The sequence below is a fragment of the Panthera uncia genome (assembly GCF_023721935.1).
Source record: "Panthera uncia isolate 11264 chromosome C1 unlocalized genomic scaffold, Puncia_PCG_1.0 HiC_scaffold_3, whole genome shotgun sequence".
Taxonomy (NCBI): domain Eukaryota; kingdom Metazoa; phylum Chordata; class Mammalia; order Carnivora; family Felidae; genus Panthera; species Panthera uncia.
The window spans coordinates 111,243,603-111,255,987 of NW_026057584.1; the positions used below are offsets into that span (position 1 = coordinate 111,243,603).

The window sequence follows — 12,385 nt, forward strand, 5'->3', positions numbered from 1 at the left end:
AGACCTCTGTATGCTTGTTAATCTTTTGCCTAGTTATTTTATCAATTAAAGTCTGATATTGAAGTCTCCAACTGTTATTATTAAATTGTTTATTTCTCCCTTTAATTCTGCCTATTTCTGCTTCCTGTACTTTGGGTCTTGGTTAGTAAGTACATATGTATTTGTGATTGTTATATTATCTGGATGAATCAAACTTTTTTTTAATTTATTAAAAAAATTTTTTAATATTTATTTATTTTTGACAGAGAGAGAGAGAGAGAGAGAGAGAGAGAGAGACAGAGCATGAGCAAAGAAGGGGCAGAGAGAGAGAGAGACACACAGGATCTGAAGCAGTCTCCAGGCTCTGAGCTGTCAGCACAGAGCCCGACACAGGGCTCAAACTCACAGACTGAGAGATCATGACCCAAGCCAAAGTCAAATGCTCAACTGACTGAGCCACCCAGGTGCCCCAGGATGGATCAACCTTTTTACCATTATAAAATGTCCCTCTTTATTTTTTATCCATTCTGACAATTTCTGCTTTAGATGATATCTGCCACTTTGTTTCTTATTTTCTTTATGTGTCATATTTTTTTGTGCCTCTGCCCCTCCTTCCTGGCATTTAGAATATTTTCTAGCATGACATTTTAATTCCTTTAGTGCTTTTTTTTAACCATATTTTCTTAGCTGTTTTCTTAAGTGCTTACAATACTCAGCTTACCAGGATCTGCTTCAGATTTATATGATTTTAATTTAGTGAGACATAAAAACTTTACTTCAATATAGCTCTATACTTCCTTTTTTGTGCTATTAATTTTTTTGTGTCTATAAATATTACTAACCCAACACATTGTTATAATTATTATTTTATACAATTTTATATTTTTTTAAAAGTTGAGAGAAATATATATTTAGAGTTAGTTATATTAACCTTATTATTTACCATTTCTGATTCTCTTCATTTCCTTTTATGGATTTGAATTATCATCTGGTAAGGTCCAATATGGCTTCATTCCCAATCAATCATCTTTTGTGCTCTACACAACCCACATCTGATGTCACTATTCTGGGTCTCCACTGCCCTCAGGAAATGTCCAGGCTAAGGCCCATCCTGGCCCTAGTCTGCTTCCAGAACGATCTCTTCCATGTCCCAGCATATACCCTGTGATTTTTCTGAGATTCTTACACTCACAATACACACCCTCTCTGATTATTTGCCTTTTTGAATGTTGTCCTTACCAGCCTCACCAGGCTCCTTCCAGCTTACTCTTCAGAGTCTCCCTCAGGTATACATTAGCCATGCAGCCTTAAGTTTCTCCAGGCAGCAGGCACCCCTGACACTAGTGACTCCCACATTTTTGCATCATGGTCTGTTTATTTCTCAGTATCCCTGGTTCCCCAGGATTCTCCATTTTGCCCCAGGCAGGGTTGAGTGTTCCTCTCAGAGTTGGTCCCCAACTCTGACCACTTTTGGGTTCAGTCCCTGGCTGCACTGGTGTTGCTGTTATTGTTGCCATTGATGCTGTTGCTGCTGCTGTTGTTGGCTGATCTGTCTCTCCCGCTAGACTTGTAGTCTAGTGGACAAAATGTCTCGGCCCTTCCAGAACCCCAGTTACAGGGACTGCACAGAGCAGCTGCTCAGCAAACTCTTGAGTAAAAACTGTAAAGTTGGAGAAATTTGTCTCTCCTATTATAAAAATAACACCTATAATAATAAAATAGCTATGTATGAAGTGCTCACCACATCCTCTGTACCTTATATACACTATTTAAACCTAAAAGGATGCAGGTAGTATTGTCTTTATTCTACAGGATCCTTATGAGGCTCAGAACAGCAATCTGCTCAAGCTATACTTGCATAAGTATGGTATGGCATAACTGGTGGCATTTAAATCTGGATGAGGTCTTTCTGACACCCAATCTCTGCGTGTACAAACATTATAGAATGTTCACGTTTTGGAAACATTATAGAATCCCCAGGAGACTGGCACAGTGAGTCTTCATATCCTCATATTACCACAGAGGCCCTGCAAGGGTCGGTGACTAGCTCTAGATCACAGGTGAGCTGATGATGGCAGTAACCAGGATAATTAGTAGTAGTGTCTGTGTTGGTGATGTCACTCTGCTCTTCATGTGGCCCACAAAATGCTGGACTCTGACCTGAAGCTTTGCAGGTACACTCGAGGCCCACGGCCTGCTTTGTTCCAATTTCCTGGACCAGAGACAGCATGAAGCCGCCCATCCAAACCCTGGCAGTAGATCCTGTTCCTGGCAGGGTGAGGGTAGCCTGTTCACCTTAGACTTAGCCAAAGAGGTTTCCCCAAGCTGAAGGAACTGCTCCCAGGCTCTGTTGGGGCACACTCTTGCCCACATTTCCTAGTTGTCCATCTCATGGAGAAAAGTGTGGCTTTCCTTTTTCTGAAAAAACATAGCTGCCCAAGAAACAACACTGTACAATCCCCTAATGTAAATTAGAGCTAGGTGAGGCACCTGCACAGGCTCTTCTCCCAACAACTGAAATAATGATCCACATACCAGCTGCGCATCAACCGCCCGTGGTGGGCAGACGATGTCTATCACCATTTATGGATGCATCCTGCTTTGTGTCCTCACTGCTCTGCCTTTCCCGGATCACTCCTCCCTCCTCAACCTGCCACCCTACTACAGGCAAGGGAAAGGTGTGTGTTAACCTCTGGTCATGGAGAAACTATCCCTTCCCAGTTACAGGCAGTACTTGTCCTTCTCCAAGTGCAAACATGTCTGCACTTTAATACCAGTCAGTACACCTCACTTTTGATTAGTGCCATACACAGTGCACAAACCTGGAGAACTTCACATCTCATTGTACCTTCCCAGAGCTCTGAGTGGGGGACTTACCAGGGTGGCTATTCCAGTTTTGCACCAGAACAGACCTATTAATAGGGCTTATAGCGGATCTGCAGGCATGGCAGCCCCAGGTCCTAGCCAAGGCAGGGCCTGGACCTGGGGGCTCTGAGGCCACTGTGCAGGCTGCATGGTGGGGCCTGTAGCACATCACACCCTGCACAGGGAGTTTTCTTCTTCTGATACAGAAGCACATACATGACAAAGGCCCTGTATGACCTCAGAATGTCATCAGAAAGGGTCTCACTGAAAAGCCTAAATTGCTGGGGGCTGTCCAATATGCATAAAAGTGGGGGTTTTGAAGTTGGATCTTGTTCCATTATTTCCTTGTTCCCCCATCACCACTCTGCTCACCACCCCTGAGTTTTAACTCTTGCATCTACAAAATGAGGCCTCTGTTATGAGAAACACCTGCTTGCCTGCTGCCACATCACCCCTTCTAGAGGCTCTGCCATTCCTATGGTCTGTCCCCGCTACCCATTGGTGGTGTGTTTTACTTACTCTGTGACTTGTGTTAGGACACATGCAGCTGGGCCAGAGGGAGCCCGTGTGTTCTGAGACAGCCATTGGGCAAATTTGGGGGGATTTGGAGTTGGGAGGTGTGGGTGATAGACAAGTTGGAGGGGGTCCCAGGACCTGGCTCATTGGAGGAGCATAAAGCCAGTCCCCAGAGAAAAACAATCCTTGAATGTTGTGGCCCAGCCACTGCCTGTGCCAACAGCTCTCTGGGCAGACTCCAGACCATAGGGGTCACCAGAAGTGCCTGCTCCCTGAAATGCCCTGAGAGGTGACTCAATTTGCATGAAGAAGGATACAGCACACACTCAGTCAACATGGCTCTTGCTCTATCTATCAGACACAAAAACATGCTGACTGCACACACTCTGTCAACATGGCTCTTGCTCTATCTATCAGACACAAAAACATGCTGACTACACACACTTCTAGTAAGAGGTGATATGAATAGCTCTGGGGACTGGGGCAAGGAGCTTCTGTGGGACTTTGGGGGAATCTGTTTCTTCTTGCCAGGGAGGCTTGTCCAACTGTCTTTGTGTGTCACTTTGAGGATGTCTTGGAAGAATGCATTCCAGGATCCTTCGAGAACCCTCAATGGGCTAGACTGGCCTGATCTAGGAGTTATAAGGCCCCCAAATGGGGCGGGGGGGCTTGAATTGGGGTCTCCCAGGGAGGTCACACACTATGTTTCCTGATCATATGTGACGTTTACAACTATCCTATTTCCTCAATGCAAAGATGCCACTAAGTTAATGACAACTTTTGAGAAGGAAGAATAAATCACTTTTAATTTTTTTTTCAACGTTTTTTAATTTATTTTTGGGACAGAGAGAGACAGAGCATGAACGGGGGAGGGGCAGAGAGAGAGGGAGACACAGAATCGGAAACAGGCTCCAGGCTCCGAGCCATCAGCCCAGAGCCTGACGCGGGGCTCGAACTCATGGACCGCGAGATCGTGACCTGGCTGAAGTCGGACACTTAACCGACTGCGCCACCCAGGCGCCCCAATAAATCACTTTTAAACGTACACATCAAGTATAAGTGCATCTTGATTTCAAAAGTATTAAGCAATTTTTTTAAAGTGTACCTTAAACTCAAGGAAAGGTGGGACGTTACAGTGCCTCTCCTATGTTATTTGAAGTGAATCTCCTTCAGGTTCTGTGAAGAAAGGTGACCTGGGCCAGCCCTCTGGGTGCACCCCAGGAGGAGGTGGCTGTTGTGCTTGTACCTAGCAGCTAGGGTCCTGGGGCCCCAGTCAGAGCTGCCTCTGTGGACAGGAAAGGGAATGGACCTCTGTATAGGGTACGGAAAACTTCCACACATCCCAAAGTCTCCTTGCCCTGCCCATTTCTGTGCTTTTCTGACATGACACTGAACACTCAACAGGGTGTCCTCTCTACAAACCCCTATGAGGAGCCAAGGCTCCCCGAGACCCCTAACACTCTCTTGTTAACTCTTCGGGGTGGGGGCTCCACCAGGTAGGCACTGTGTCCATTTTAGAGAGGAACAAACATGCTCTGAGATGCTGCTCTGCTAAAGACCACACTGAACGGAGGTATAAGAGCCAGAATCCAGGCCACTGGACCCGCAGGGAGATGCTTCTGGGCTGGGGCTGCCAACCCCCCCTCACTGTGATCCCACCGAAGCCTACCCACTATGGGTAGTGTCTGACACCTTATCCCACTAACATGGACAACCCGCCTATCCCCTAGGACCTAGGTCTTAGTGACCTGGAGTGAAGGGCCATGTTACCAGTCCCTTCACGGAAACATGTACAGAACCTCCACTTCACTCAAAGCTCCATGCTGGGCACTTGAGGGAAGGAAACAGAAACAGTGGTCCTGGTCCTTAGGAGGTTGCAACCCAGAGCAGGGGTCTTAACTCACCATCCACAGGCTTTGTGGGCCTCTGAAATTGGAAGCAGAAGGTCCATGTACACAAAAGCATAGAGAGTTCATATGAATCCTCAAGCAGCATGAGGGTTCATATATATCCTCTACTGAATTCTCAAAATTTGCTGTCCTTATAATTCAAGAGTGTTCAGAATCACTTACCAGGGGCTTGCAGCTGGCCAGACTGCATCCTACTCATAGCTTAGTCTCCTTAGCACAGGGCCTGGGATCAAAGAGGACTTGGCAAATTCTATGTGTTGGAATGAATGAACTGAACTTTGGGGTTCAAATCAGTATAACAGGCTAGAGTGTAGGATGCTTTAGATCTGATCCTGGCCTAAGGGAGTCACTGCCCATTCAGGGGCAGTTGCCGAGGGCAGCCCTGAAAGACAGCAGTGGTCAGGGGGACAGTTTGCCCCAGAGGACACTGCCTCACACAAATACCATCACACTGCAAATACAGCCCCACTCCTACTTCAGAGACTGGGGCCTTCAGTGCCAGTCCACTGCCCCCAATGTCCCACGTCCACGTCTCTTTTTCCTTTGAGTTAAGGAGTTCCTGCTTCCCACAGGGCCTGTCCCATACCTGTGGTCTGCACATGGCCAGTCAGCTTCACTCAGAGGTGACCTGCCATACACGTCTGCCCACAGAATTCCCTGTCCAGACACTCAGCTCCTACCCTGTTCTGAGACAGGGTTGCGGAAGAGCCTGTGGGGAAGGTAAGAGGCTGGCCTAGGGAGGTGGAATAGGGTAAGAGGCACCAGGTTGCACACAGGGGTGGGGCCACATTAGCTGCCCCTTCATGGAGCTGCCTTCCCAGTGCCCATCTTCTCCACACCTTACTCATCACCCTCCAGCTAGAGGCCACACCTTCTCCACCTTCTCTAAGCCAGTGTTTTTTCTCCAGTGAACGCTCACCTGACATTTTACAAACTCTAGAACTCACAGACAGAGAAGGGACTGGAGTAGACACAGGAATGGACAGAATATCAATGTGTTCCCACCTTGGGAACTAGACTAGACTTGGGCTCTAGTCCTTGGGAACACTCAAGGTTTCTAGGCCAGGTATTTTACAAATGTGAGCACATTAACTTTGACAACCACTTTTCAGAGACATCATCAGCCCATTTTACAGGTCTGAAGACTGTGGATTTGAATAATTAAGTCACACCAAATATGTAGTTAGGACATTGTGGTGTCCCTAAGTCCACCATGGTAATCAACATCTCTGTCTTGCAGCTTCTGCAAGACAGGTAAAAAGTAGATATTAAAGGACAGAGACAGGGTGCACAGCTGCCCCCTGGTGAGATTTGGCTTAGGCACTGAGCAACATGTGGATGGCCTGCAATGCTGGGCAAGGCCAGATTCTTGAGTGGGGAAGAAAGAACCTGCTGGAAAGTGGAGTTGGCTTAGCAGGGGGCAGGAGGAGGAAGTGGTGGTGGAAAGAGCATGGAGTACCAACTCTGCTGGACTCGGCAAGTCAGGAATATATGTGGGTTCTTAGCCATGGTACACAGCACAATCACCCTAGGGCTTTTCTTAGAATATCTGTTCGGTCCCCTCTGTAGTAACCATGGTCAGGAGGAGTCTCGCCATGTATTTGTGGATAAAATTCTCTAGGGGCTGGATATGTACTCTACTCGTTTCCAAATGAGCAAGAAAGACAACAGTAGCCACAGTATCCAGGAGCTGGCTAGTGTCACAGCTGGGCCCTGTTATCATCCTATGGAACATGAACAGTGTTACAGAACATCACTTTTAGGCAGAACATCACTTTACTCTGGGATAGTGATGGAGAAACACAAGAAGAAGCCCCCGTCATATTCCTGCTGGGCACAGACAGCATGTGCTTATTGTCCAGCTCACAAAGACTAACAGCCCCATGCTGGCTACTCTGAATGATAGTTGCTGCTTTACCAGTCCCAGATTTAGCCTCAGACTTGTTGTCCCTCCTGCTGGGTAAGATTTCTTAAGCCGCTCAATCACAGAATTGCCCCTGCTTCCTTCCCACATCCAGGGGAGAGCAAAGCCCTGCTTCCTTAAATCTCTCCAAACCCTCCTCACCAGGCCTAAATGCTACAGTCAGTCCTTCTAACACCACCTCACAGAGATGCAAGGAGGCATTTGCATACTTTCAGGAGTGAGGCCTCAGATGACCAAGTACCCCAGGTGGGCACAGTGCCCAGGCCTTACACCTCTCACAGAACCAGCCAGAAATGACACAGCATCAACAATGCACAGACATGCATGTCCTAAGGACCTCTTCTGCTGAGCACACAGCTGAGGAAGCCAGAATCACCTTGTCTCTTTTTTAGGCAGGGTCTCCATGCTCTCACTAACCAGCATGGTCTCTGTGCATGTGGCACCCAGAAAGGGCCTTGTTTTCAGAGTAGGAAGAGTATTCTGAGAGGCTCTGGCCAGGAGACCTTGGGCCGGTTCTGCCAGGGTAGGAGGTAGCTGATAGGTACAACTGCACTCACTGAAAGTATGACTGGATGGTTTCCCACATGAGTACAAAGCATGAAACTATCACCACACTCAAAACAACGCATGCCTCCACCACCTCCTGTCCCTCTGTCATCCCACCCTCCTGCCCCCACCTGCCCTGAACCCTGTCCCCAGGCACCACTGATGAGTTTGCTTGTCACTAGAGACTCATTAGTGTCTGGAATTTCAGATAAATGCAATTATACAGCATTGTGACTTCTTACACTTAGCCTAGCTCTCTGGAGAGTGACCCAGGCTGGTGAGTGCACCAGCAGCTCATTTTCTCTGTTGCTGCATGGTATTCCATGGTGTGGATGGACCACCACTTAGCTGTTTCCCATTTTCTCACAAGCCTTAATGTCCACATGGAGGAAAACACTCCCAGGACCCTGGCTTTTCTGTGTGGACCATTCTGAGGCGAGTTTCTAATAGTGTTCTCCTCTTGAACACAGACTTTGTCCCTGTATCAGGAACTGTAGCCCATGGCATCAGCATAAATAGCACCATCATGGCCCAGTAACAAGACATGGGTTTCCATTTAATTCCACTGGCTATAAGAAAAAAAACCCATTTGTTTTGGGGAAGAAAAATATAAGGAGATAACTAATAGTTGTTGAGTTCTCACTCTGAGCTGCCTGAGTCCCACGCTTTCCCATGCTTTCACTATCCCAGCTAACTTCCACAACACCCCTGAGATGGACAGGTTCACATGAAGGAGCACTGAGCAATGTGAGAGAGCTGGTCCATGCTGGGGATCCATGGGTCCACCACCAACACAAGGGGACCCAGGAGGAGGGGCAGGTGCCACAGCAGGTCAGCAGGTGGCTTCCAGACCCAGAACTTGCTCCAAGAAGATCCCTTCTCAAGCTCACAGGCAAAATGTGGTCAAGGAGAGATCAATCAGCCTACTTGGTACAAACACAGATGATGCTCAAGGCACAACAAGCTGGCCTGGGTGGGATGGGTCTGTAGTGGCATCTTAATGGGGCTTACCCACATTCACTACAGTTAACATGGTGGTGTCTGCTGGGCAGGGAAGTATATGCTCCCTGCCTCGGTTATAACAGGGTGGTGTGAGGGTTGGAGGGCAATGCATGGTCTGACCTCAGCTTCTCTTTAGTCCAGCGAAGCCTCAAGAATGGCCCTGCTCTGATGGACTATACAGGTAGCTCCAGGGTCTATAGTACAGCAATTCTCAGCGAGGCTGCCCAATGGAGTCACCCATTGGTGATTAGGGCCCTGCCCTGAATTCTGCCTCACTTGGTCTGGGTATAGCCAGTGGTTCTGACATGCAACTGTGTCTGAGGAAGACTACAGCTTCAGGTAATCAGGCTGGTTTTTGCATTAGGGTTTGTGGCATGCCACACATCAGAGTAAGATGGAAAAACTGGGGATTTGAGGGAAGAGGAAACTATACTGTGTGGTTATGGGGTCTTCTAAGGACAGTGAAAACCAGAAATAGCTGTAAGAAGACCCTTAATAAAGGTACATCTAAATGAACATATGTGTGGAGGCGTGAGAGACAATTACAAGCCAGTGAACTCCTGTATCTCAGGAGGCTGAGCTGCAGCATAGAGAAGGGGCCCGAAGGGGGAGGGGAGGCATCCAGGGAAGACATACTGAAGGTGACACTGCATCCTGAGAGACAGATGGGGCCGGGAAGCTCCAAGAGGCTGGTGCAGTGAGGAGGCACCCTGAGGCAGGGCACCCTGTGAGTGTGCGGGAGCCTCCAACCAATGACCTGTGATATACCTGTGGGTCACCAGATGAGAGGGTGGAGGGCCTCACAGGCAGCACCACCCATACCCCCAAAGGGTTCAGACTAGGTAACTCAGGAGGGTTCAGTAGCCAGGCATGGGGCCAGAACTAGCAATATCACTTAAACCTCACATCCTTACAACTGGCAAGGGAGAGACTGCCCACTGTAGATATGTAAAAACCACAAAAGGACTCCCAAAAGAGCATGAGCATGCCACCCAGTTCCACCATGCAGGAGAAGCAAACAAAACATTCAGGCTCAGTAAGCCCCACATGAGACCAAGAGTAAATCCAAACCCTCCCTTGTGTTATCAAACGGTGCCTGGAATCTCACAGTTGGCTGAGTCTGCAGCAAGTAGTAGAGTGTTGTCACTGCCTACAGCTAAGCGGAGGCCAGGCACCCAGAGTTGGGGAGGCTGGGCCACCCCATGCCTGGACAGTAGGGCTAGGCTCACTTGAGTTTGGAGAGAAGGTTGCAAGAGTTCATGTCTCCAGAACCATCCACCCTGCCTGCCTACTCAGGACCTCTGGATTAAGAGGCCCTCTCACTGGCTGAGGTCTTCTGCAGTTAATTCACAGGCTACACTCACACTTCCAAAGACACACTATGCTTCAACCCCTAGCCCTTCCCTCTCAGAGTCTACAGTGTAGGGGGAGAAAACAGGACCCAGAATACGGAAGTACTCAAAGAATGTGTTGAATGGTTGAGTGGAGGTGATCTTGTCATGGTTGCCTCCCAAGTTGGCAGAGATAGCAGAGTGAGGGGCTAGAATAAAAGGTGGGAACCATGCCCCAAGGCCTCTGACTTATGGCCACAGCTGAGGATCATGACGGACAGAGTGGGAGAGCAGGCCCCAGGGAGGAGAACAGCCCTGGGTCTCTGAGTGGTGGCCGGGAGACAGCAGCCCTGGGGAGGTACTGACAGCCTCCTGGCAGGCAGCTGGTCCCCATACCTGGTCTGTCCTGTCCATCTACCCTCTCCTTTCTGCCATCCTGTGGGACAAGCTTCTTTAGGACTCAAAGGGAAGGCCTCTCCATGAACTCTCATAGGATAGGGTCTCTGTGGCCTCAGGTACCTGCTCTGACCTTTATCCAGAAAAGTTCAAACATGTGGGTGACCCACTAGCAAATGTCCCCAGGCACCTGGGGCTTACACTCCCCCATCCCCAAAGCTGGGAGGCTGAGTGAGTCTTTGTGGAACTTTCCCTTAATTGCATGCCATGAGGGGGTGTTTTCTGCTTTCCTGCCCAGCATTTGAACAGCAGCCATGATTGGGAGGAAGGAGGGGATCCTAAGAGAATTCAGACACTGGGGCCTATCCATGTCAAAAATAGAAAGAGAGCAGATATCCTCTCTTCCTACTTTTCAAACGGCAGCTCAGCTAACCTCCAGCCAGGATCTTGGAACTTGAGGACAAAGCTAAAAGTCTACAAGAGGGAGCTAGACAGTATCCTTAGTGAGGAGCCAGTAAAGTGTCCCCCAGGAGCATCCTAAGCAGCTGGCCCACCTAGAAGGACCTAATGTGCTTTGCCTCTCTGGATCCCTGTGAGCTACCCTGCACCCTGCCAAGACAGTTACTTTTTTTCACTTGACTGCAGTCCATTTCTGTCTTTTGCAACGAAGAGACTTCAGTAGTAAAGAAGCTGGTGCCAAGATGATTTTAGATAACAGACCTGTCAGGAAAGGGGAAAAGAGTGTCTGAGATTGGTTATTACACCCAATTGATGCCAAAGTCAGTGAAAGTATATTGGGAATTAAGTTATGGAACTCTGGCATCTCATTGCATGCACGGCAAACCTCTAATTAAATCAGCTGTGGCCAAATGTCCAGTAGGGGCTTTTGGGGGGAAAAGTGACTCTTAGGACAAAACCTGAGAAAAAGGCACAAAGAACTCAAGTACTATGGGGTGTACTTCTTGCTTCTAACTGTTCTGGCCAGCTTAAAGAGAGAATAACAAAGTCAAGTCTCTGAGCTCCCAGGGACTCGCTATGACAGTGTCTCTTCTCTCTGCAATCACAGGCCTGAGACATCCCTAAACCAAAGCAGTCTGAGTCCATCTATCTGTGGGTTGTTGAATTAAAAAGGCAGCTGAATGGATTGTTTCCCTGCTCCTTGAGTGAAAGAGTGTCTTTTAGGAAAAAATGGGAACCCTGGTCCTAGGAGTGGGGCTCTGTGAGGGAATTCATAAACCCATGCAGTCCTTGCTCCTCTCTCTGGCTGCTTCAAGAGCCTGTTTGCCCCTATTCTGGAAACTGAGCCCACCTCTCCTCACGTCTACCCCTTTCCCTTTCCCTGCCTGCCCTGCCCTGACTCAAAGTAGAGTCAGATCTCCGCATGGCCACGGGAACCAATCAAAGTCAAACTATGGAGGAAAGGGCTCATGTTTCAGAAAATTATGATTTTGCTAACATGTACTGGAAAGAAGCTGAGCGGGTGGGTAGAAATGGATACTGGGATTATCTGACCAAGGAGGTAAGGAAAACATTCTGGGTTGGGATAAATATATTGATATGGGAATGACCACCCATTTTGGAGTCAATGTACCAGCTCCAAGAGTCAGCCTGTGTTCCAGTAGGTGGTGTGTTGGTTAACTAAACCAACCCATGAAATGAAACTAAAAAGCCAGAAAGTCCTTGAAGGAAACCAAATATCTGAAGGAATAGAATGTTGGAATGGATTTATCAAGAGCAACCTGCTTACCATCCCCTAACTATGTCCCCTGGAGGATCAAAAAGACATGCCCTACCACCAAGGCACGAAAAACTACTTTGGCAAAGAGAATGTCAACATCTCGGAAAACTGCCATAAACACTGTTCTCCACCAGCTTGCAATGCTGATGAGAGATGCTAGTTTGGGTGGGAATTCTAT

The 12,385-nt window shown here is 48.1% G+C and overlaps 1 protein-coding gene across 1 annotated transcript in view; it reads right to left on the minus strand.

Moving 5' to 3' along the window:
* Positions 1-3,185, minus strand: part of LOC125911449 (uncharacterized) — a 78,199-nt gene extending 75,014 nt beyond the window's left edge. Inside the window, exon 1 of the mRNA XM_049615303.1 lies at positions 2,857-3,185. The gene's annotated coding sequence lies outside the window, so the exon portion shown is untranslated. The remainder of the gene's footprint in view (positions 1-2,856) is intronic.
* Between the last annotated feature and the right edge of the window lie 9,200 nt (positions 3,186-12,385).